The following is a 25,053-nucleotide window of genomic DNA, read 5'->3' as shown; positions in this document are numbered from 1 at the left end:
TTTTTTAAAGATTTTATTTATTTGAGAGAGAGAGAGAGAGAGAGAGGGAGAGAGAGCATGAGAGGAGAGAGGGTCAGAGGAGAAGCAGACTCCACGCTGAGCAGAGAGCCCGTTGTGGGACTCTATCCTGGGACTCCAGGATCATGACCTGAGCCGAAGGCACGTCACTTAACCAACTGAGCTGCCCAGGCGCCCTCAGTTTGGATTTCTAAGAGTCTCTCTCTTTTCATAAAATAAGCAAAATACCATTATATCAAAATAAATTTATAGCAAGTTCTTTATATCACCAAATATGTAATCAGTTTCATATTTTTCTGATTATTTTACATACATACTTGTGTGTGTATGTATATATATGTATGTGTATATATCTTTCTTTTTCTTCCTTACAGTTTTTTGTTAAAAGAAACTCTGTTGTTTGCTCTGAGAAGTTTCCCATAGTCTCATTTTGCTGATTGCATTTCTGTAATGTCATTTAATATGTTATTCTGTCCACTGATTTCCTATAAATTGATAGATTTGTCAGAGTTTTGTTCTTATTGTAGGAGCACTTCATTAGAGTGGTTTGTGTTTCAGGAGGTACATAAGGTCTTACTATCTCTTTGGATGTTAGCAGCTATTGATCCTTGCTTAGATTTATCAATTCATCAGGGATTGCAAAAAAGTGACATTCTTTTGTTTCTTTTTCATGTATTAAGTGGTGTTCTTTTGGATAGTTTTTCAACAATGTAGATTGTGTATTTATAGGGCATTGTATTTATGCCCGAGCTGGTTCTGGGATGATTGACAAGGTTCTGTGGTGGGATTCCTTTAAGGGAAGAGTACAAGTCTTTATTATTGAAAATTCAGAGACTACTTAGGAATATTGAATAATTGGACTTTGTTTAAAGGTTGTTTGGCCAATAAATAAGTTAACATGCCATCATGAGATAATATCTTGTGACTTCGCATGTGTAGCTAGCTGGCCATTGGTGTCTGTCCTTTTTAGAAGTCAGTGTTCATATTCAGAAATTTCACAAGTGATTGGTGCAGGGCAGCAATTACTGGTTTCTTGAGCCAGATTTCTCAGCAGGAATTTGAGAACAGGCCTTGTGTTTGAATTAGGTTTTAAACATGTTGAGTTTATATAACATAAAATATTTTGTATTAAAGGTTGTAAAGATCTGGAGCAGCAATGTGGCCCCTGACAAAAGGGTTTTGGGGTCAAATAAACTTGGTGAACATTGTGCATTTTATGCTCTCTTGGAATGTAATAGTGCATATTAATATGTTAAAGAAACCTGTTTAACATTAACACAGCCTTTTCCAAATTTACTTGATCACTGAACCTTTTTTTTACCCACCTCATAACATCTTGAAGAACTAGTGAAACAAATTTTCTAAAGGAAACAAATTTTGGGAAATGTTGGCTTAGAGGATTTGAACAAAGAATAATGAAAAATGGCTGATGATGACTTCACTACAGTTAGTGGAGACATTTTGATAGGTAATAAAAGGTACATAAAAGACATTTTTCAGTGAGAAAAAAGCAAGAGACATGTTGGTTGCTTGTTTTAGCTTAGCCTATAAGCATTATACTTTTAGAGAAGCAGTATTAGAAAAGGACTAAAGTCATATATAACATTTACTATATGTCAGGCACTGTTTTTACAACTGTTTTACAACTTTATGCACTGATGTACTGTTGTTACCTCAGTTTTACAGATGAGCAAATTGAGGCACAGAGAGATTAAATAAATTGTTCAAGGTTACATTGCAGAGTTGGTGACACAGCAGAGCCTGGTTCTGAACCTAGGCAGTCTGGCTCCAGGGTCCGTGTGCCTAGCCACTACTCTACATTGTAACATATGGCAGATCATAAAATATAAATCAGATTAAAAGAAGATTTTAACATCTTTTGGAGGGAACAGACATATTTTCTTTCACTTTCAGGCAATCAGAGCCATAAGAGAAGAATGTGGAGGGCTGGTTCTGTCCTAGTGAAGATAGAAAACATGGAGACTGAGGTATACCTCCCAAAGAGATAGATTAGATGTAGGTAGAAGGCTGAGCTAAGAGGACACTGTTAATACCAGAAGGGAATTGGAACTCACTTAATAAGACCCCCTTACTTTATATATGAAATATGAGTTTACATAGTTTGTTCATGTGCTTGTAGTAATAATAGCTCACATTAGTGTATTGCATTAAAGTACTTTCACATGGATTCTTGTTTGATCCTCTAAACAACTCTGAAAGGGAGGTAGGTACTACATTTTTCCACAGCAAGACTGGTTCTTGAAGTTAGATTTTCTGCATTTTAAAAGCTAAAGTGTTCCACACTATATATGTGTGTGCGCGTGCATATGTATGTGCATATATATATATACACACATAAATGTATGTACACATGTATATACATATATATATCACATTGCCTCAGTTCTTGATGAATAAAATATATTGATGAATAGAGTGTGCTTTTGAAATGAGGATTTGGATCAGAAAGAAAGCTACATTTTAATGAGTAGAAATAATTCTCTCCTAGATGTGAAAGGTGGTAATATATGCAATTATAAAAAAAAATATTTTTAGACAGCATAGGGAAATACAAAGCAAAAGGTAAAAACTGTTCAACTATGCAGATTAACCACTGTTAAATTCTAATGTGTAGTTCTCCACATTTTTTTTCTAGCTCTTTTTATATGTATAGGGAGTTGTTTTTTTAAAAAGATTTTATTTATTTATTTGAGAGAGAGAGAATGAGAGATAGAGAGCACGAGAGGGAAGAGGGTCAGAGGGAGAAGCAGACTCCCTCCTGAGCAGGGAGTCCGATGCAGGACTCGATTCCGGGACTCCAGGATCATGACCTGAGCCGAAGGCAGTCGCCCAACCAACTGAGCCACCCAGGCGCCCTAGGGAGTTTTTTTCAAAATTCTGTACATATTGTTTTATAACTTGAAATACCGTATTCTTTTTTTTTTTTTTTAAAGATTTTATTTATTTATATGACAGAGAGAGCACAAGCAGGCAGGGAGGCAAGCAGAAGCAGGCTCTCCGACGAACAGGGAGCCCGACATGGGGCTCGATCCCAGGACCCTGGGGTCTTGACCCAAGCCAAAGGCAGCCGCTTAACCGACTGAGCCACCCAGGCACCCCAAAATACTGTATTCTTTTTATTTTATTTTTAAAGGTTTTTTTTTTTAAAAGATTTTATTTATTTATTTGAGAGAGAATGAGAGAGAGCGAGCGCATGAGGGGGGGAGGGTCCGAGGGAGAAGCAGACTCACTGCTGAGCAGGGAGCCCGATGCGGGACTCGATCCCAGGACTCCAGCATCATGACCTGAGCCGAAGGCAGTCGCTTAACCAACTGAGCCACCCAGGCGCCCCAAAATACTGTATTCTTAAAAGAGACTATCCATAGGTACTTGGTCTTTTGCCTCCATCATAGTAAAAGGGTGTGTCCAGGACGACTGGCATAAAATAAGTGAGAGTAAGTTAGAGTCACCAGGATGCTTCCCCTGCATACTTCAAGTGTATGTCTCCTAAAAATAAGGACATTCTTCAACACAGCTTCATACCTTTGTCACACCGAAGGAAAATAATGTGAATTCATTATTATCTGATATGAAGTTTTCTGTTTGTTTCCCCTCTATCTTTTATAACTTTGTTTTTCTGATTTCAGATGCAATCACATTGATAGATTGCTTTTGGTTTTTATTTCTCTTTAGTCTCTTTTAATCTAGAACAGTCCTCTTTTTTTTAAGTGACATTAATTTTATTGAAGAATCTAGGCCATTTGTCTTACATAATGCCCTACAATATGAATTTGCTGATTGTTTCTTTAAGATTGTATATTCAGGTTAAACATTAATTGCATGAGCACTGCGTACTTCTAACATCACCTCAGGAGGCACTTAATGCCTTTTTTTTTTTTTTTTTTTTTTACATTTTAAGTGATGCTGACTTTGATCACTTAAGGTGGTGACTACTACTAGATCAGATCAGTTCATTGTTCCCCTTTGTAACTAGTATGTAATCTAGGGGTGGTATTTTGAGATTGTGTGAAAAGCATTTCTCCCACAGCCTTTTCCAGTGGTCTTGGCATCCATGGGAAGATTATCCTTATATGGATAATTCTTTTTTTAATAAAAAAATTATTAAACAATATGTGTACATAATAAGAAGTTCACAAGGTACAAAGGAGGTCACAGCAAAATACATGTGTCCCATTCATGTTCTATTTCCCTTTCCAATTTTTTCCAGAATTAACTTGCCAGTTTCTTTGTGAATCTTTTCAGTTCTAAACCCCTCCAGTCATGCATTCATATATATTCTCTCATTTTTATTTCTTTTTACACAAATCGTAGATACTACAGAGTATTCTAAATCTTTTTTTTATTATAGTAAAATAACATTTATAATTTTAACCATTTATGAAGTGTACAATTCACTGGCATTAAATGTGTTTACAATGTTGTGTAACCATCACTGCTGTCTATATCCAAAACTTTTTCATCATCCCCAAGAAGAACTATGTACCCATTAAATAGTAATTCCCTCTTCCTCTCCCCCAAAGCCCCTGTAACCTCTTTGGTACTTTATCTATGAATTTCCCTATCCTTGGTGACTCATAAAAGGGGAATCATAAATTTGTTTGTCTGTGTCTGGCTTATTTCACTAAATACAATACTTTCAAGGTCCGTCCATGTGACATGTCAAAATTTCATTTCTTTTCATGGCTGGGTAAAATTCCATTGTGTGTGTGTGTGTGTGTGTGTGTGTGTGTGTGTGTGTGTGTGTGTGACATGTTTATCCATTCGTCTCTTTTTTTTTTTAAAGATTTTATTTATTTATTCATGAGAGACAGAGGGAGAGAGAGAGAGAGAAGCAGAGGGAGAAGCAGGCTCCCAAGGAGCAGGGAGCCCGATGCGGGACTAGATCCCAGGACCCTGGGATCATGACCTGAGCCGAAGGCAGATGCTTAACCATCTGAGCCACCCAGGCGCCCCTGTCCATTCGTCTCTTGATGGACACTTCGGTTGTTTCCGCCTTTGGGCTACTATAAATAATGCTGCTGTGGACATGGGAATATAAATATCTCTTTGAGTCCCTGCTTTTAGTTTCTTTGGATACATACCTAGGAGTGGAATTGCTTGGTTTACATCTTAATGTATTTTTAACTTAATATATCATTGTTATCATTTAATACATTCCAGATAATTGCAGATCTTCCTCATTCATTTTGATGATTACCTTGACTCCCAGTGTATGTATATAATTCATTTAACCAGTTTCTTATTGGTCGATTTTAGGTTGTTTCCCCTTTTTGTTTTTTACCTTTTTTTTTCTTTTTGCTATTCTCAACAAGGCTGCAGTGAATAGGATATTCTTAGTTTAAGCAATGCCTTATTTTTTTTGAAGATTTTATTTATTGGGCGCCTGGGTGGCTCAGTTGGTTAAGCGACTGCCTTCGGCTCAGGTCATGATCCTGGAGTCCCGGGATCGAGTTCCGCATCGGGCTCCCTGCTCGGCAGGGAGTCTGCTTCTCCCTCTGACCCTCCCCCCATCTCATGTGCTTTCTCTCTCATTCTCTCTCTCTCAAATAAATAAAATCAAAAAGATTTTATTAATTTGAGAGAGAGAGAATGAGAGAGAGAGAGAGCACGAGAGGGAAGAGGGTCAGAGGGAGAAGCAGACTCCCTCCCGAGCAGGGAGCCCGATGCGGAACTCGATCCCGGGACTCCAGGATCATGACCTGAGCCGAAGGCAGTCGCTTAACCAACTGAGCCACCCAGGTGCCCAAGCAATGCCTTATTTTTTAATTAAAATTGCAATGTGAAAATGTTGATTGAGCCTAGTCTCATTAAGTATACCTTTTCAGTATCCTTAAAATTTATCTTCTCACAAACCAGATACCTTATTGGTCTTCTATTTTAGGCTCTCATGTCTCAACTCAACTTTTAGGGTGTCTCTTCTGTCCTGGCTACTCCATCCTTCCCTTCATTCCCTTAGTATTATCCATAGCTCCTGCTGGATAACTTTGTTATGCAGTGTTGTCATGTTGTATTGTAGTTCTTCACATACCCTTATCCTCTTCTGGGTTCTGAGTCCTTTAGGAGCCCTGCGCTTTGTATGTAGCAGACCTTCCTACTATGGAGAAATTTGCACATTCTTGTCAAGTTCCTAGTAGTAATAAATTTGAAATGCCTTTGTTAAAATTAACATATAGTTACAGAGATTTTTGTCAAAAATATGCAAACAGGACTGACCTTAGTTCATTAGTGAAGGTTGTAGGAGTACATCCCTTTCTTTGTTTTCTTTTTGGATGAAGAGATAAAAAAGTTACTTTGAAGCTAGTTAACATTTGGTACTATTAAGCCCTCCCCTCCATATCTTTTGATACCATTAGAGCTTTCATACAGTCTTTTAAGATTTTTTCTCCTCAAAATCATATTCACATATTCTGAGATTGTGTGAGGAGCTAGTCATAGTACCCTTTTCTTGCATTTTAGCTATGTCTCCATTTTTTATTTTAGGGAGCCTCATAGGAATGAGTTCTTGAAGTGTAAATTGGATATGTCATTGGGAATTCAGTGAGGATAAATTTACCAAAAGATGTTATGATTAACATGACTTAGGGTTTAGATGCCAGCAAATTGATGGTTCTGAAGAAGGGGGAGGAGATTTTTTCTACAAACAATATATGATGAAGACCACTGGCCTTTTCATGCCTCTCGAAAAACTTTTATTGTTGAAGTGTGTTGTCTGGTTCATGGCCTCTAGTCAGCTACACTTAAAGGTATCCTGCATGTGCTGATTTCTCTTTGTATTTCTGGACTAATTTTATCTATTTGTATAACAGCTTGTTGAACTTGGCAAGTGCATGACTTGCTTTACTCTTTCGTTCCCAAAGATTCTTTCATTCCCAAAGATTCTTTCATTAGAAAGTGCTTTGATCTTCTAAAAACTGCCTAGGGGTACCTGGGTGGCTCAGTAGTTAAGCATTTGCCTTTGGCTCAGGTCATGATCCCAGGGTCCTGGGATTGAGCCTGTGGCCCCGCATCCGGCTCCCTGCTCTGCAGGAGGGCTGCTTCTCCCTCTCCCACTCCCCCCTGCTTGTGTCCCTCTCTCGCTGTGTCTCTGTCAGATAATAAAATCTTAAAAAATAAAAAAAATAAAAACTGCCTAAGGTCGCTAGCAGACATAGTTTGAAATCATTACATTGAAAGCAGAATCATTAAATACATAGTTAATTTGCTTATAGCTAGTTACCACAAACTTTTTATAGTAGAACATTGTGGTGATGTATTTTTGTTTATTGCATTTTGCCAGCCAGAGTTACTGTATTTCTAATGTTATACTAACTTCCATGATGGAATACGAAAGAAGGAACTTAAAATAGTTCAAATTATTTCCCTTTGGGGTGAACAATTAGAGTCTATATAATGTAATACTAGCATTTATTTTTATAGATTTCACAGTACTTCTATGTAAGAGACATGGAAATTTCAACATGGAAAAGATAATTTGGGTTAAGGTTATTAGAACAGGTGTAAGTGTGTGTGTTGGGGGGTGGGTAGGATCTGAATTAGTAGCTGAGGGAAGTATAGGATTTGTTAGGTAGAGAGGAAGGGTGAGCTTTTGAGGGGGCAGCAACATACATGACTAAGGGTGCAGAGGTAGGGATGAATACATTCCAGCTTAGTGATGGTAAGGATTGGGAGAGATGCCTGCCTAACTAGAGCAGAGGGCTGCTGAGGGGCATGGGATGGTTAAGATTTGATAGGTTGGAGGGAACAGTGGATTATAAGCCTTGGGAAGCAGAGTGAGGAATTTAAGCCTAGGGAGCTATATATGAGTCAGGGCCCTGGGAAGAAATAGAGTAGTTCTAGAGGTTTGGGTAGGATTAAAGAAAGCAACAAGGTATTGTGAAGTTCCCAAGGTCCAGCAATATCTGGAAGCCATTGATACTTTTAAGCCAGTGGGGCCAAGAAGAGGAAGACTGATGAGAGCTGAAACAATGAAAGCCAAGCCAGTGGATAGCACCTGTGGCCAGAGAGGAAAGGATTCTGAGGTGGGGAGGGAGCCAGGGAAATAAGGACCACTCTTTCCTTTTCTTCTCATTCTCTGATTTCCTTCTAATGCCTCTCATTGGCCTAACCCACCTGGAAACCAGGGGATTTTGGACAGTGCAATCCTAGAGGTCAACCTCAAAAGGTACAAAGCAGAAGGAAGATAGAAGGAAGGATAGAGATTAAGTTTGTGTGGGGAGACTAGGGTCAAACAGACAATGCCTAGCCCAGAACCCATTTTAAATTACTGTACATGTGTAAGCAGAGGAATGTTATACTGAAAATGCTCTTGTAGGAAGATTTGGTTTAGTAGATTTTGAGGGTCTTCTTAAAAAAAAAACTCTCTCCAGGCAAAGTTTCAACTTACAACAAAAAAGGCAGAAAGCAATCTCTTATTCAATTTATCTTTATAGCCCCCCCATGGGCTATCTACTTAAAAAAATTTTTTTGTAGATTCATTAGATCAGAATTCATCTACTACAGAGGGTTCCTGAGTCTCTGCAACAAGAAAGGTAGGATGACAGTGGCTTAAAGGGACAAAAGAGGGACAATACAGAGTACCAGTTTTGAAAAGCTAAAGTCTGGTGATTGGGTTAGTGGTAATGAAGAATGAAGACAAGTGCACAAATAATAAATCGGGCAGAGGGTACAGGTGTTATAATATGTGTAAGCAAAGTGTTATGAAAGTTATGAGTGTTAGGAGGAAGTGATGAATTCTATATTGGTGAATAAAGTGATTAAAACACAAAAGTCTTCATAAAGGAAGTGACCCTTGAGATAGGCCTTGAAGAAGCATGGATTGTAAAGGTAAAGATTAGATAGGTGAGGACAGTCAGTTACAAGGAATAACATGAACAAAAGCCCAGAGGTGGGAAGTGTTCGGCTTTTTCTTTAAAGATTTTTTTTTTTTTATTCATGAAAGACAGAGGGAAGGAGGGAGAGAGAGAGAGAGAGAAAGAAGCAGAGGGAGAAGCAGGCACCCAAGGAGCAGGGAGCCCGATGCGGGACTTGATCCCAGGACCTTGGGATCATGACCTGAGCCGAAGGCAGATGCTCAACCATCTGAGCCACCCAGGCGCCCGTGTTCTGCTTTTTCAAGAGTGGGATATATTTAGGCGAGTTGTGGAAGATGAAGTTGCAAGGCAAACTTGGCTCCCTCTGGATGGACTTAAGCCCACAACAATGGCTTGTATTCACTTTCTTTTTTTTTTTTTTTTAAGATTTTATTTATTTATTTGACAGAGAGAGACATGGAGAGAGAGGGAACACAAGCAGGGAGAGTGGGAAAGGGAGAAACAGGCTTCCCACCAAGCAGGGAGCCCGATGCGGGGCTCGATCCCAGGACCTTGGGATCATGACCTGAGCCGAAGGCAGATGCTTAACGACGGAGCCACCCAGGCGCTCTTGCATTCACTTTCATAGGAAATGGTAGAGCCGTTGACTTCTTTATGGGCAATGATGAATTGGTTAGAACTGAGCTTTAACATTAATCTAGCAGAAGGAGATAGATGCAATGGAATGGCGAGACTCCTTGAGAGTGCATTACAGTTTCCCAGGGCAGGTTATAAAGGCAAGGTGGAGCCAGTGGGAATATTAAAGGAGGCTGGAGAGTAAAGGAAAGGCCTGAGTCAAAGTCAAAGATTAAAGGACAGTTTTGACTCTGGGTACTTGAGTGATATATCAGAAGGAGCTGGTTTTATAAGGTTTTATAGGAAAGGGGGAGGGGAGCATGAGGAGATAGAGAAGCTGGATGGTGAAGTTAATTTTGGCTATAGTGAATTGAGGGTGGGAAGCATTGACATTGTAATGAGCATCAGACATTGGAAAACAGACTGCAGAGGTGCTGGCCAGAGGCCTGAATTTGGGAGTTTCTCTGTATAGTGAAGATGAGTGAAGCTTTAGCAATGAACAGAAATGGTTGATGGTAAAAAACAAACGAACAAAAAAACAAATATTGCAAAGAAAATGAGGCTTCAGAGCTTTAGGGCATTATGTGGACAAGAGAAGGCAAGAGTATATAAATTACTATTATTTGTCTATTCATCCGTTGATGGATATTTGAATTTCTAATTTTTGGCTTTTATGAATAAAGCTGCTTTGGACTTTGAGGTATAAGTTTTTATATGGCCATGTGTTTTCATTTTTCTGGGTAAATCCCTAAGGAGTGGGATTGCTGCATATATATAGTAAGTACGGTATGTTTAGTTTTATAATAAACTGCCAAAAAATTTTCCATTTTACGTTACCACCAGCACTTTATGGGAGTTCTAGTTGCTCCACATCCTCATCCATACTTGGTATTGTCTGTTTCTTTAAATTTAGCCACTTTAGTGTGTTTGTAATAGTATCACTATAGTTTTAATTTCCATTTCTCTAATGACGAAAGTTGAGCATCCTTTTTTATGCTTATTTAGCCACTTACTTATCTTTGGTGAAATGTCTGTTCAGATTTTTTGTCTATTTAAAAAATTGTTTTATTGAGTTGTAAGGGTTCTTTTTATGTATTCACAAGTCCTTTATTAGATATATGTTTTGCAAGTAGTTTCTTTCAGTTTGGAGTTTGCCTTTTCATTTTTCTTAACAGTGCTTTTTGAAGAGCAAAACTTTTTAATTTTGAGAGAGTCTAATGTATTGATTTTTTGAGTCCTATTTAAGAAATATTTGCCTAATCCAGGGTTACTAAGATTTTTTCCTGCATTTTCTTCTCAAGAGTCCCCCCACTCTTTTTGCCCCCACTCCCCACCCAGAGAGAGACTGCATACTTGTGCATGAGAGTGGGGGTGGGGTGGGGGGGCAGAGAGAGAGGGAGAGAGAGAATCTTAAGCAGGCTCTACACCCAGCATGGAGCCCGATGCAGGGCTCAGTCTCAGGACCCTGGGATCATGACCTGAGCCGAAATCAAGAGTTGGTTGCTTAACCCACGGAGCCACCCAGGAGCCCCTCTTCTAGAGATTTTTATGGTTTCAGCTCTTGTATTTAGGTCTGTGTTGATTTTTGTATGTGGTGTGAAATTAGGGTTGAGGTTCATTTTTTCCCCGTATGTATATCCAGTTGTTCCAGCACCTTTTGTGGAAGGTTATCCTTTCCTCATTAAACTGCCTTGGCACTTTAGTTAAAAATTCATGGGCCATATATGTGTGGGTCTGTTTCTGGACTTCAGTTCTGGTCTGTTGCTCTGTCTTGATGCCAATACACATTTGTCTTGGCAAATGACAAAATTTGTCTTGAATATTGTAGCCTTAAAATAAGCCTTAAAGTCACATAATGGAAATTCCTCAATTTTGTTCTCTATCAAAATTGTTCTATTCTCAGTCCTTTGCATTTCTATCTTGCAAATTTCTGGTAAGGACTGTGAAAATTATTTTGTTGTTGTTACCCAGTTGGGATTTAATGACTTAGTGATCTTGAGAGAGTGGCTGGGAGGAATGGATTTTATCATAGTAACAGGACTGAGAATGAACTGAATTGGCAGTTGATTGATTCAAATCTTCTGAGGTTTTTAATTTTCTAAAATTCAGAGTGATCTAGAACATGCGAAACCACCATGTCAGTGATAACAAGCAGCATGATTTAGTGGTTAAGTGGTTGGGTATTAGACTGCTCTGGTTTGAATCCTTACTCTATCAATTACTGGCAGGGTGACCTTGGGCAAACTATATTTAGCCTCTCTCTGCCTCCATTTCCTTTCCTGGAAAACCAGAATAATAAAAATACTTATTTCAGAGTTGTTCTGAGATTAAATAAGATAATACATGTAAAGGTTTTAGCACAGTGTTCAGTGTGCTCAGTGAATGTTAGCTACTGTTACTGCTCTGTTCACCTAGAAAGTGTTAGAAAGCTTCACAATTTGATAAATTCACTTGTAGTTACTATTTGGTCTACCCCTGTCTCAGATCCTTCAGCCTGCTTCATTTATTTCAGTTTTAGAAAGATAGTGCTATTTGGTTTCTTTTCTAGTCCTTTGGTCGTTTTTCCAGCCCCACTTTTCACTGGTGAATTTGGTAATTTATGTATGTAATTAAATTTGGATTTGTGCATTGGACCATGAGTGGAAAAAAAGAACAATTGGCTTTTAGTGGTATAAATCATTGCTGTAAATGAAACAAAACAAAACAAGACAACAGCAGTTTTTTTTTCTTTGCTGGCGTTTAGCTGGTTCATCAGGATTGTGAATTGGTGGTTCTTGAATACAAGTGAAAATCCATCAGTTTGATTTGATTTTGTCTATAGTTCTTTACTTGCTGAATAAGCAGGTCTGCTTCTGGTTTATTTGACTAGTTCTCATTATTGATGTAGCAAAACAGTTTGCCAGCAAACTCAGTAAGTCTCTTCTTTTTCTAAGTGTACTCACTTTGTAAATAGGGATAATAACAAAAAAAAGCTTTTTCCTTCTTATCAGCTGTTTAATTTTGTGCAGCTAAACATTGAAAATTTGTATGGTTTAATGAGAGCCAAAATCAGTCAGCCTAATGAAGCCCTCTAGAAGGGAAGCACTTGGGGTACGGGTGGGGAAAGCTGGATCACAGTGTGCACTTAATTTTCAGTTGCAGAACTTTCCAGATGGGCTGTGTCCCTCCTGCACTTCCTTGGTCAGTGCTCTTGATAAATATCCTTACTGATGTCTTTCTTTTATGAAGCTATGTAGAGCTTCATAAATTTATTTATGGGTGCTGATGTGGCAGAGGAGTGGTGGTGAATGACAAGTTCAGTTTCAGCATGTTGAATTTAAGATTCCTTTGGAACATCTTAGTGGATATGTGAGCAGTGGATATTCAGGTTTGGAGCTCAGGAGAGAGAATTTGGACTATACTCATTAGCATATGAGAGGTAGATGAAAGCCTTGGAAGTAGCTAGAATTACTCCAAAAATTATATACAGTGAGAAGAGTGGACAGAAACGGACTGAAGATGGAGTTCACGTGGTCTGTCTGTGGTACTTCCACACTTGGAATCAGTTCTTTTAATGTGCTTCCATTATGTATCAGCTCAGAATAAGATAATATCTGGGTTTAGGTTGGATTCTATGTAAATAATGAACTACATAGATGCAGATTGCTCAGCACAATTCAGCAAATATTTATTGAGGTCCCTCTATGTGCTTTACCTTTGCTAAGCACTGAGGATATAAGCATCTTTGCCCTCATGACTATATACTAGTATGAGAGGATGCTAAACACATAAGTACACAAATAGTACATAATCGCAAACTGAAAAATGCTGAGAAGGTAAGTACTGCATATTGTGTGAGCATTTTATATATATATATATTTTAGTATTTTATTTATTTGACAGAGAGAGACACAGCGAGAGAGGGAACACAAGCAGAGGGAGTGGGAGAGGGAGAAGCAGGCTTCCCTCAGAGCAGGGAGCCCGATGTGGGGCTCAATCCCAGGACGCCGGGATCAGGACCTGAGCCGAAGGCAGACACCCAACGACTGAGCCACCCAGGCGCCCCTCTGTGAGCATTTTAAAAGAGGGACCTGATTTCATATGGGTGCCGTCAGGGGTAGCTTCCCTGAGGAAGTGACATTTAATTCAACTAGCAATTATTGAGTACCCAGTATATCCCTGCACTGCTGTTTAAACTGAGGTCTTGTGACAAGACATTAACTGGGTGAAAGAGGGTGGGATGGAGAAGGCAGGCTCTAAGTAGAGGGAACTTTATGTGCAAAGGTCCTGCAATAGAAAGCAAGGAGCATGAGTTCCTTCCAGGAATTAAACATCTCAGTTATAGCTTATAAAAGGGAGAGCAAGGGAGAGAGGTCAGTTTTTTTTTTTTTTTTAAGATTTTATTTATTTATTTTGACAGAGAGAGACACAGTGAGAGAAGGAACACAAGCAGGGGGAGTGGGAGAGGGAGAACAGGCTTCCCGCAGAGCAGGGAGCTCGATGTGGAGCTTGATCCCAGGGCTCTTGGGATCATGACCCAAGCCGAAGGCAGATGCTTAACGACTGAGCCACCCAGGTGCCCTGAGAGGTCAGTTCTTGACCTTTTCTTCTCTTTTTTTAAAGTTTTTATTTATTTGACAGAGCACAAGTAGGCAGAGCAGCAGACAGAGGGAGAGGGAGAAGCAGACTCCCTGCTGGGAGTCCGCCGCTGCCGTGGGGCTCGATCCCAGGACACTGGGATCATGACCTGAGCCGAAGGCCACCACCTAACAGGCTAAGCACCCAGGCGCCCCAGTTCTTGACCTTTTCAACCATGGAGAGATTTTGTTCTTTAGATTAAAATTATTGAAAAGCTTCTGGAAAAAATGTTAACATTTTTTTCCCTTTTAAACTGACTTTATTAACTTTTTATTTTTTAAAAATTAAACATACACATTAGTGGAAAGAATATTTCGCAACATCCATTTTTTTCAGCGATGTTTTGTAGTTTTCATTGTACAAGTTTTTCACCTCCTTGGTTAAGTTAATTCCTCAGTATATTATTCTTTTTGATGCTATTATAATCGGAATTGTTTTCATAATTTTTTTTCAGATTGTTCATTGTTATAGAAATGCAGCTGATTTGTGTGTGTGTGTTTGACTTTGTGTCCTGCTACTTTGCTAAATTCATTTATGAGTTCTAACAGGGTTGGTTTTTTTTTGTGTGTGTGTGGCCTTAATAGGGTTTTCTACATGTAAGTTCTCTGTGAACAGAGACAACTTTACTTCTTTTCTTCTACTTTGGATGCCTTTTGTTTATTTTTCGTCCCTAATTACTCTGATTAGAAATTCCAGTACTGTGTTGAATGGAAGTGGCGAAAGTAGACATCCTTGCCTTGTTTCCATTCATAGAGGAAAAGTTTTCACCATTGAGTATAATGTTTGCTGTGGGTTTTCATATATGGCTTTTATTATGTTGAGGTAGTTTCCTTCTGTTCCTAGTTTGTTTTTCCCATGGAAAGGTGTTGAATTTCATCAGATGCTTTTTCTGAATCAATTGAGATGAACTTGTGGTTTGTTTTCCCTTCATTTGGTTTCACAGAATCTTGAGCGAGACTTAAGAATAACTCCTGAAACTTCCCTTCAGAAATTCTCTGACCTCTTCTTGCTTCTCTGCATTTTTAGTCTTGCTGTGGTTATCCTTGTGAATGTAAGTACTTACTGTCATTTTGTAGTATTTTATTGTTTCATTACCTTCTATCTCCTGTCATCTCTCAAATTCTATATTCTTTGCTTTCAAAGTCCCTAGTTTCTCCTAAGTCTGACCTCCACTGCTACCCATGGAGATTGTAATAACTTTCAAGGGCTTTCTGGATCATTGCCTCCTTTGGATACCTGTGTCAAGGAACAATATTATAATTGAGACACACTTAAGTTCTTCTACATTTTTAATTTTTTTATTATTATTTTTTAATGTTTTATTTATTTATTCATGAGAGTCAGAGACAGAGAGAGAGGCAGAGGCAGAGGGAGAAGCAGGCTCCCTGCTTAGCAGGGAGCCCGATGCGGGGCTCGATCCCAGGACCCCAGGATCATGACCTGAGCCGAAGGCAGATGCTTAACCATCTGAGCCACCCAGGTGCCCCTCTACATTTTTTAGAAGTTCTTCTACACTTCTAGACTTCAGTTCTACACTTTTACACTTGAAGTTAGGGGCTGGATATAGACATTATATGAATAGTAACTATATCTGTGGTTGGAGATAATAATGGTAATGATAATAGCCACCATTTTCCAAAGATTTATATATCAGAACTGAAGAAAAAGGTATGTAGAAGAGGTTGTTTCTGTTGAATTAACAGTTTATAATTTATTTATTTTTATTTTTATTTTTTTTTAAAGATTTTATTTTATTATTTATTTGAGAGAGAGAGAATGAGAGAGAGAGAGCACGAGAGGGAAGAGGGTCAGAGGGAGAAGCAGACTCCCCGCAGAGCAGGGAGCCTGATGTGGGACTCGATTCCGGAACTCCAGGATCATGACTGAGCTGAAGGCAGTCGCTCAACCAACTGAGCCACCCAGGCGCCCTAACAGTTTATAATTTAGTTGTACAACTCCTAAATTGAGTTTTAGTCAATCATTGACTGACTGATTTGAAGTTAACTTGTCTGAAAGTTACTCTTTTGGTAGCTAATATTATTTAAATGTAGACATTAGTTGTAATTAATTAGTTAATTTAACAAACACTGTAATATTTTAGGCTGCATGCTAGGGAATTAAAATTGAAGAAGATGGAGTCCCCATCCAGGGAAATGCATTATCTATTAGGGTTAGAGTAAAAAAACTCTGATTAATTAGAGTTCAGAGTGAGAGGTATTCTGTTAGAGAATTAGAAAGCCTAGCTTTCAAGTTCCAAAAGGTCTTGCATAGGAGAGGGTGGAAGAAGATCAAATGGAAAGTACCTAAATTCCTGATTATAAGGAGGTGGTTGCTGGTGTAAGGCAGTTGGCCTTTACATGGTCAACCAATAGCCTTTTGAGGATTGAAACAAGAGCATGACAGATTTGTAGAAAGATGGAGGATGAACAGGAGTTGGGGAGAATCTGGTATCAGGGAGTTGAATAAGGAAGTTACTGTAATGGGTCAGCATAGAGAGAATTTTCATTTAGATGTACAATTCTAACTCCAATTCCACTTTTTTTTTTTTAAAGATTTTATTTATTTATTTTAGAGAGAATGAGAGATAGAGAGCATGAGAGGGAAGAGGGTCTGAGGGAGAAGCAGACTCCCTGCTGAGCAGGGAGCCCGATGCGGGACTCGATCCCGGGACTCCAGGATCATGACCTGAGCTGAAGGCAGTCGCTTAACCAACTGAGCCACCCAGGTGCCCCACTCCAATTCCACTTTTGATGTGTGGGTTTTATACAGAACCAGGCAATTCTTGGACACCATCTGATTGCCCTACAGTTCAACTCAATATGACACTGTCTACCTGGAGATAGAGTCAGGTCCCACAGGTTAAGGGTTCAGTCCTTAAAGACCGCCACCACCCCCCTATGTTGTATTGTCACCTATACTTCTGACTGACTAGCTGTAGATTGAAGGTTCCAGTGACCCCTCTTTGGGTTTGATTAATTTGCTAGAAGGGCTCACAGAACTCAGAGAAATATTTTACTTCTAGATTACCAGTTTATTATGAAAGGATATAACTCAGGAACAGCCAGATGGAAGAGATGCATGGGACAAGGTATGGGAAAAGAGAGTATAGAGCTTTTAAGCCCTTTTGGAGCATGACACTCTCCCTGAGTCTCCATGTGTTCACCAACCTGGAAGCTCTCCATACCCTGTTTTTTTTTTTTTTAAATTTTCTCTCTCTCTCTCTCTCTCTTTTTTCAAAGAATTTATTTAGTTTGAGAGAGACAGAGATAGCATCAACAGGGAGGAGAGGGAGAAGCAGGCTCCCCGCTAAGCAGGGAGCCCGATGTGGGGCTCATTCCCAAGACTCTGGGATCATGACCTGAGCCGAAGGCAGATGCTCAACCAACTGAGCCACCCAGGTGCCCCAAGATTCTCTTTTAAAGTAATTTCTGCGCCCAACATGGGGCTTAAACTCACAACCCGGAGATCAAGAGTTGCACACTTCACTGACTGAGCCAGCTAGCCGCCCCCCCCTTTTTTATGGAGGTTTCATTACAAAGATACAGTTGATTAAATCATGGGCTATTGATGGTTGAAGTCAATCTTCAGTTCCTCTCCCCTCCCCAGAGGTCAGAGGGTGGGACTGAAAGTTCCTACTCTCTAGTCACAATGGTTGGCTCCCCTGGCAGCTAGCCCCTATCCTCAGATATTTTCCAAAAGTCACTTAATTAATATAACAAAAGACACTTTTATTACTCTCATCACAGCAAATTCCAAGGGTTTTTAGGAACTTTTTGCTAGGAATGGGGACAGTGACCAAGTAAATATATATTTCTTATTATAAATCACAATATCATAGCTATCATCCTTAGGCACTGATTACAAAGGTGAAGATGGGGGCTGGCAATATCACACTTCTCCAAAAGAAATTCTTCGGTGGGGTAGGTTGGGGAGCTGGGCGTGTGTATTTGGACAAGTTCTCACCCTTGATTCTTACATCCACCCCGCATTTAGAATTAATTTTTCAGGGGAGTGATACTATGGAGCTGTGGAAATACTGCTGGACTTCAGCCTGTGGAGAGTTGTGTTTAAATCCTGATTCTAACGTTCACCTTTTGTGTGATCTTGTCAAACGATGTAATCCTGCCCCCACCCCAGTTTTTCAAGATCTAATTGTGGATCTAATATGTGGATAAGGGCACTGAAATAGGACTAAATCCAGTAGTTTCTAATGTAAATTTTTTTAGTTTTAAAAATTAGACTAAGGGCGCCTGGGTGGCTCAGTTGGTTAAGCGACTGTCTTCGGCTCAGGTCATGATCCTGGAGTCCCGGGATCGAGTCCCACATCGGGCTCTCTGCTCAGCGGGGAGTCTGCTTCTCCCTCTGACCCTCTTCCCTCTCGTGCTGTCTATCTCTCATTCTCTCTCTCAAATAAATAAATAAAATCTTTAAAAAAAAAGTTTAAAAAAAATTAGACTAAACTGTAAAATTCAAAAGCCTTTACTGAGCACCTGTTAGATTTGAGATACTTTAATTATCATAAAAAACCATAGGACAGTAATAACATGAAACACATATTTATTTTTTTTTAAAGATTTTATTTATTTATTTGACACAGAGAGAGAGACAGCTAGAGAGGGAACACAAGCAGGGGGAGTGGGAGAGGGAGAAGCAGGCTTCCGGCCGAGCAGGGAGCCTGATGCCGGGCTTGATCCCGGGACCCTGGGATCATGACCTGAGCTGTAGGCAGACGCTTAACGACTGAGCCACCCATTCGCCTCTAATTTTTTAAAAAAATTAAATAATTTGGGGACACCTGGCTGGCTTAGCCCTAAGAGCATGTGTCTCTTGACTTCAGGGTCATGAGTTCAAACTCCACATGGGGTGTAGAGATTACTTAAATAAATAAAACTTAAAAAAAAAAAAGAAAGAATTTGATGATAGTGTAACCTAGTATAGTGTTTGTATTCTTTCCAGAAGTGGGTAGACTGTAGTAAGATCCAAATGTATATGTTATTAAACATTTGGGTTTCATTTTATTTTGGGGGGAGATTATTTTAAATTTAAAGGTCCATAGTATTTTAGAATTGGAAAGGACTTTGGAGATTATTTCCTTTGATTCCCTTATTTTTTAGATGAGCCCTCGGGAGTAAGCAGTTTTGCCATGGTCATTTCTTGGGTAATAGTGTCTTAATTTCCTGATTCCATTCTGATATTTATTGAATCATGCTTGTCTTGTTTGTAGCTAGGGTAGGAGGTTGATAAACTGGCTTAAGACTTTTAAGATTTGAAAATGTTGGTGGATTAAATATGAAGGTACAAACTTTGTGAACCTTACTATATATTTTCTTGGCGTTTTAGGGAAAATGAAAAAATTAAATCAGTTGTCAATTATTATACCTTGCCCCAACTGGACAGTTGCTTATAATAAAACTACACCAAAAGTTGATTAAATCAACAATTTTGCTTTGTTTTTGAACAATTGTAGGACATTAACACTGGAGAGTCATAGCTAGTAGATAATACAGCTTTGAAACAGATGGTTGGAAAACTAGCTTTTTGTATAATACTGTATGTATTTGAAGAAATAATAACTTTGTGTCTTAGTGTGGGAGAAAATGTATTCTAATTTTTCACATTTAGAGAGGATCTGCTGGTTATAGCTGATGTGAATGAGGCTTACAGCTTGAAAAAATCATATATCTCAGTTGGTAATAGTTTATTAGTGGCTGAAGGAACCAGAATTTGTAATTTGAATACCCTTGATGAATTGTTTTTTATTCTTTTATTTGACTGCAACATAATGTATTAAAAAAGAAAGTAAATAGGGTTTATCTAGTAACTCAAAAGTTTCATTGAAAATGTTTAGTCTGACGCAGTATTTCGTTGTTTGAACCTTTCTCCATTGATCAGAATTATTCATAAAACATCATCCCCTTATCTCTGGCAACTCTTGCTCTCATGATTCATCTTTCTCTTTTACAGAACACATCATCAGAATATGCCCAGAGGTTATGTTTGTGATATTTATGAGTTTGGGGGTCTATCCTTCTAATCATTTTTAAAGATTTTATATATTTATTTATTTGAAGGGGGGAGGGGCAGAGGGAGAGGGAAAGAATCTCCAGCAGACTCTGCACCGAGTGTGGAGCCTGACCCAGGGCTCAATCCCACAACCCTGAGATCATGACCTGAGCTGAAATCAAGAGTTAGATGCTTAACCGACTTTAGCCACCCACGTGTCCCTGTCCTTCTAATCTTTTTTAAAAAAATACTTTTATATACATCTCCACATACATCTATAATCTATATGTATATAAATATATTTTTTAAGATTTTATTTTTAGGTAATCGCTACACCCATCGTGGAACTTGAACTTAGAACACTGAGATTGAGAGTTGCATGCTCCACTGACTGAGCCAGCGAGGCACCCCTACAACCAATATTTGGTAGAGATAGCAATAAGGAACAAAATAATAATGATCATAATAGCAGTTTACATTTATTGAATGTGTACTATGTTCCAGGCAATGATTCTAAGAACTCTGTATGTGTTATCTCATTTAACCCTCATGATAACCATAGCGGGTTCTCTTTATTGTCCTCTACTTTATAGGTAAGCACTTTGAGCCATGGAGAAATTGAGGAACTTGGCCTTGGTCAACAGACTGTGATATAGCCTAGATTCAGACCTAGCCAGTCTGTTAGACTTTGGTGCTTTTACTTTTTTATTTTATTTTATTTTATTTATCTTTAATCTCTACACCCACCGTGAGGCTTGAACTTAAAACCTCAAGATCAAGAGTTGTATACTCTACTTACTGAGCAGTCAGGCCCCCCTGGTGCTTTTACTTTTAACTTATGCAGTACAGCTCCTCTAGTATTGTTTTTTGGTGTTCCTTAAACACTAAATCTTACTTTGAAAATTAGAAAATTTTATTAGTTTTGTTGAATTGCATGTGTTAACTTTTTTATGGTATAAAGTTGATAATTTGGCATCATCTGAATATACCACATTTTAGTTATCTCTTCCCTATTGATGAATGTTTAGGTTTTTCCCTATTATAATGAGAGCATAATGAAAATCCTTAAACGTGTCCTTGTACACAGTGGGATGTAGTGTATATGCATTTATTAGGATTAACACCTTTATCATATGCTCACATTCATCATATACTAACTTTTTATATGTACTTGGATCTCCTTCTGGACGCTCAGTTCTTCTCTTGATATTTTCTAATGTAATATGTTCATGTGTCAGAACCACATTTGGTTATTCTAGCATTATAATTTTTAATATCTGGTAAGCTGGGACCTTTTCTCAGTTTCCAGTTTTTTTCAGAGATCTTTTTTTCTGTCCCTCTTTTTTTTTTCTTACAATTCCTATGTATTTACTTTTACAGATAATTTTAAACACTTTATCAAGTTTTAGAAAACTCCAGGACGATTTTGGTTGATATTGAATTAATTTTATACATTAACTGAAGGAGAATTGACCACCTAAAATGTGGAGTCTCCCTAATAAGAGCATTGCTTAAGCTATCCATTTATTAAAAGAATCTCTTTTGTTCTGCAGTAGAATTTTACGTATTTATTAATAAAATTTTTGCACTTTTGTTCAGTTTATTACTAGGTATTTATATTGTTTATTAAAACTGCAATTTTTTCTTGTTATATAATTCCTGGTTATTGTAGTTATTTAAGGATACTTTTTTTTTTAAGTTTTTATTTATTTATTTGAGAGAATGAGAGCCAGAGAGCACGAGAGGGAAGAGGGTCAGAGGAAGAAGCAGACTCCCTGCTGAGCAGGGAGCCTGATGTGGGACTCGATCCCGGGCCTCCAGGATCATGACCTGAGCCGAAGGCAGTTTGCTTAACCAACTGAGCCACCCAGGTGCCCTTTAAGGATACTTTTGACTTTTTTGGTCTTGTAACTGTTTTTAATAGACTGTAGTCACATTTATAGTGGTGTATGTTTATAAAAGTTGTGTAAAACTGTTTGGTAATTTAGGCTTATCTTGGGTTTTCTTTTAAAATTGAGACTAGGGAACTAGTCATGAGTTAATAAAGAATATTTTCTGGATGGGGTGCCTGGGTGGCTCAGTTTGTTAAACATCTGACTCTTGATTTTGGCTCAGGTCATGATCTTGGGATTGTGGGATTGAGCCCTACCTCAGGGTCTATGCTGAGCATGGAGCCTGCTTAAGAATCTCTCTCTCCTTTTGCCCCCCTTACTCCTCTTTGCATGTGCTCTCTTGCTCTCAAAAAAAAAACCAAAAAAAAAAAAAAAACCAAAACATTTCTGGGTATGTTGACTGTAAGATCAGAAGGTACACTGACATCAGTTCCATAAATAGCAAATATGAATGCAATTTATTTAAGCCTATTTGTTTATATTTTTAAAGAATACTCTTGTTTCTTTAAAGTTAGGTACTATAAATAGTTCTTTAAAGTCTTGCAGAAATAATATACCTAGTCCAACTTCTTGGGGACTAGGGGATGAGTTTATGTAACCATCCAATTTAGAGTCTGATTTAGAGTTAAAATTAAATTGAATTACAGAAAAGTTACAGTCACAGGTAGCATGATCAGTTCCTCAGATAATACAACTTCCAAACCTCTAATCATCCAGATTACCCTTATTTTTGCTTTTACTTACATACACCTTTCTTTAAGGAAGCACAAAATTTGAAAGTTTGTCCAAATTCTGAGTCATAGTTTGTATAACACTGAATGATAGTAGCTTTGGCATTTGATATTATGAAGTCACTTTTATTGCAGATATGTTCTTCATTCTGGGTCAAGGTGAGGTAAGAGGGGAAGAAGAAGATTCTCGTGTAGAGTCTTGAGTTTTGAAGTGTCCAGATGAATGTGTATGTGCATGCTGCGATTCTGGAGGTCTTTCTTGAGGGTCTCTGAGAGCGCAGTGCTAGCTCTAGGATGATCTGGTGAAGATTGGTTCTGCTTCAGTAAGTTTTCTTTTCTCTTTGTCCAGTTCTGCCAAGATTGCAACTTCTATTTTTGTTTTGAAAACCTTGTCCTGAAGGGTTTGCAGCCATCTTCCTATTTTCTGTTTCAACTATGTTCAGGGCAGTTGGTGAGCAGGGTCGTGAGAATGTGGGACCCCACCCCACAGCTGGATCACGATTCTCCAAAGGGGATGTGAGTACTTAGAGCTAGATACTTTTGAGTTTTGATTTTTACTTACTCTGTAATCAACTACCTCACTGTGATAGCAATTTCTAGAATACTTTATAATACTTATTTTTTTGTTCAATTGCATTATTGATAATAGCAGTGAAAGTGGGCACTTGTCTTGTATTTGACTCCTGGAGTCAGTGCTGCTAGTGTTTTTCTTCTGTTTTATGATATGAAATTGTTAATAATTTAAAAAAGGAAACCTTTATCCTTGCCTTATTATTAGATTTTTATTAGGAATTTTGCATTTTGTCAGCTGCTTTTTTAATATCTCAATATAACATGGATTTTGTTAATGTTAATAGATTTGCTATGTTGTTCCATCATTTTATTCCTCAAATAAACCCACTCAACATGTCACGTGTTAACCTTTTAATATACTGTGCCACTTTGTTTGCTAATATTTTAGTTGTGGATGTTTACAACTCCTTTATAGGGCAGTATTATAATTGTATTTTTTGTGCTTTGTTGAGTTTGGTATTACCTTATTGACTACTTAAGAAGAGCAGAGACCCTTTCCTCAATGCCCTGAGATGTTTAGTTTAGGAATTGTCTATTTCCTGAAGGCATAAAAAGATTTCTCTCTTAAAACATTCAGAGCTTGATTTTTGTTGTTAGTTTCTTTGAACCTCATTACTGATTTCTTTCACTAATATCCTAACTATGTTATTCCAGCTCTCTGATTCACTGTAAATTAGTAACCAGTTGGTTTTCTTCAAATGCATCCTTCATTGAGGACTTACGAAATACCAGACACTGTGCTAGGTGCATTGTATAATTTTTATCTTCCAAATTATCAGTTTTGACTCATTGTAGATTATAGAACTAAAAGGAAAGTCATTGGCTCATTAAATTTTTTTCTCACATTCTGAACTCAGGTTCTTTTTCTTAACGATTTTATATGAACATTTTTATGTTTTTAGTTATTCTGATTCATTTCTATTCTTTAAATACTCTTGACTTTCTTTCCTTTGAATTCACAATTTGATGAACCTGGAATGGCATCTTGTAATTTTTTTTGACCCATCAAAGTCATTCTTGATGTACCTTTGTTTTGGGTCAACTTTGGCTACATTTTGTTGATATATAATGATTTATATACTTTTCTAGAAATTGTGAAATCCTTTTCTCTTCCCCTTTTTGTTTAAAAAAACTGTAGAAGAGCATTTCTACAAATTTGGCTTTTTCTTTATTTTGGTTTTCTTTCTTTCTTTTTTTAAATTATTTTTGAAAGATTTTTATTTATTTGACAGAGAGAGATACAGTGAGAGAGGGAACAGCAGGCTTCCCGCTGAGCAGGGAGCCTGACACGGGGCTCGATCTCAGGACCCTGAGATCATGACCTGAGCCAAAGGCAGACACTTAATGACTGAACCACCCAGGCTTCCCTGGTTTTCTTTATTTAAAAATGGAATTTTTTTATTTGCTTTGGTAACAAATACACATATGTGAAATTCAGAAGGTTATGCAGTGAAAAGTAAGTATCTTTCCTACTTCTGTCTTCCAGTAACTCAGGTCCCCTCCCCTCAAAGGCAACTAATATTTTTAGTTTTTTGTGTGTATTCCAGAGTTTTCTGCATTTATGAATGTACATGCATATTTAAGTCCTTTTTGATATAAATATTACTATATATGAATTATACTACACATGAGTACATCTTTTTTTCACTTAATGTATCTTGGAGATAGTTCCATATTAGTTGTCCTGTAAATACTTTTTGGTTTTACTGCTTTACGGTTAGAAATATGGTCTAAGTTATATCTAAATTTTGGAATTATTTGTTGAAATACAGT

General features: G+C 38.0%; 1 protein-coding gene and 1 pseudogene across 10 annotated transcripts in view; one reads left to right on the top strand and one right to left on the bottom strand.

Annotated features, from left to right (window-relative positions):
• HERC1 (HECT and RLD domain containing E3 ubiquitin protein ligase family member 1) overlaps positions 1-25,053 on the top strand; it is a 189,597-nt gene that overhangs the window by 15,854 nt on the left and 148,690 nt on the right. The window lies entirely within an intron of this gene.
• LOC112833258 (SOSS complex subunit C pseudogene) lies at positions 22,852-23,120 on the bottom strand (annotated as a pseudogene).

The sequence above is a fragment of the Callorhinus ursinus genome, unplaced genomic scaffold (assembly GCF_003265705.2).
Source record: "Callorhinus ursinus isolate GAN/ISIS: 27379988/994484 unplaced genomic scaffold, GSC_fseal_2.0 scaffold25, whole genome shotgun sequence".
NCBI lineage: Eukaryota > Metazoa > Chordata > Mammalia > Carnivora > Otariidae > Callorhinus > Callorhinus ursinus.
The sequence above is the reverse complement of the archived record's forward strand: the minus strand, read 5'-3'. Positions and strand labels throughout refer to the sequence as shown.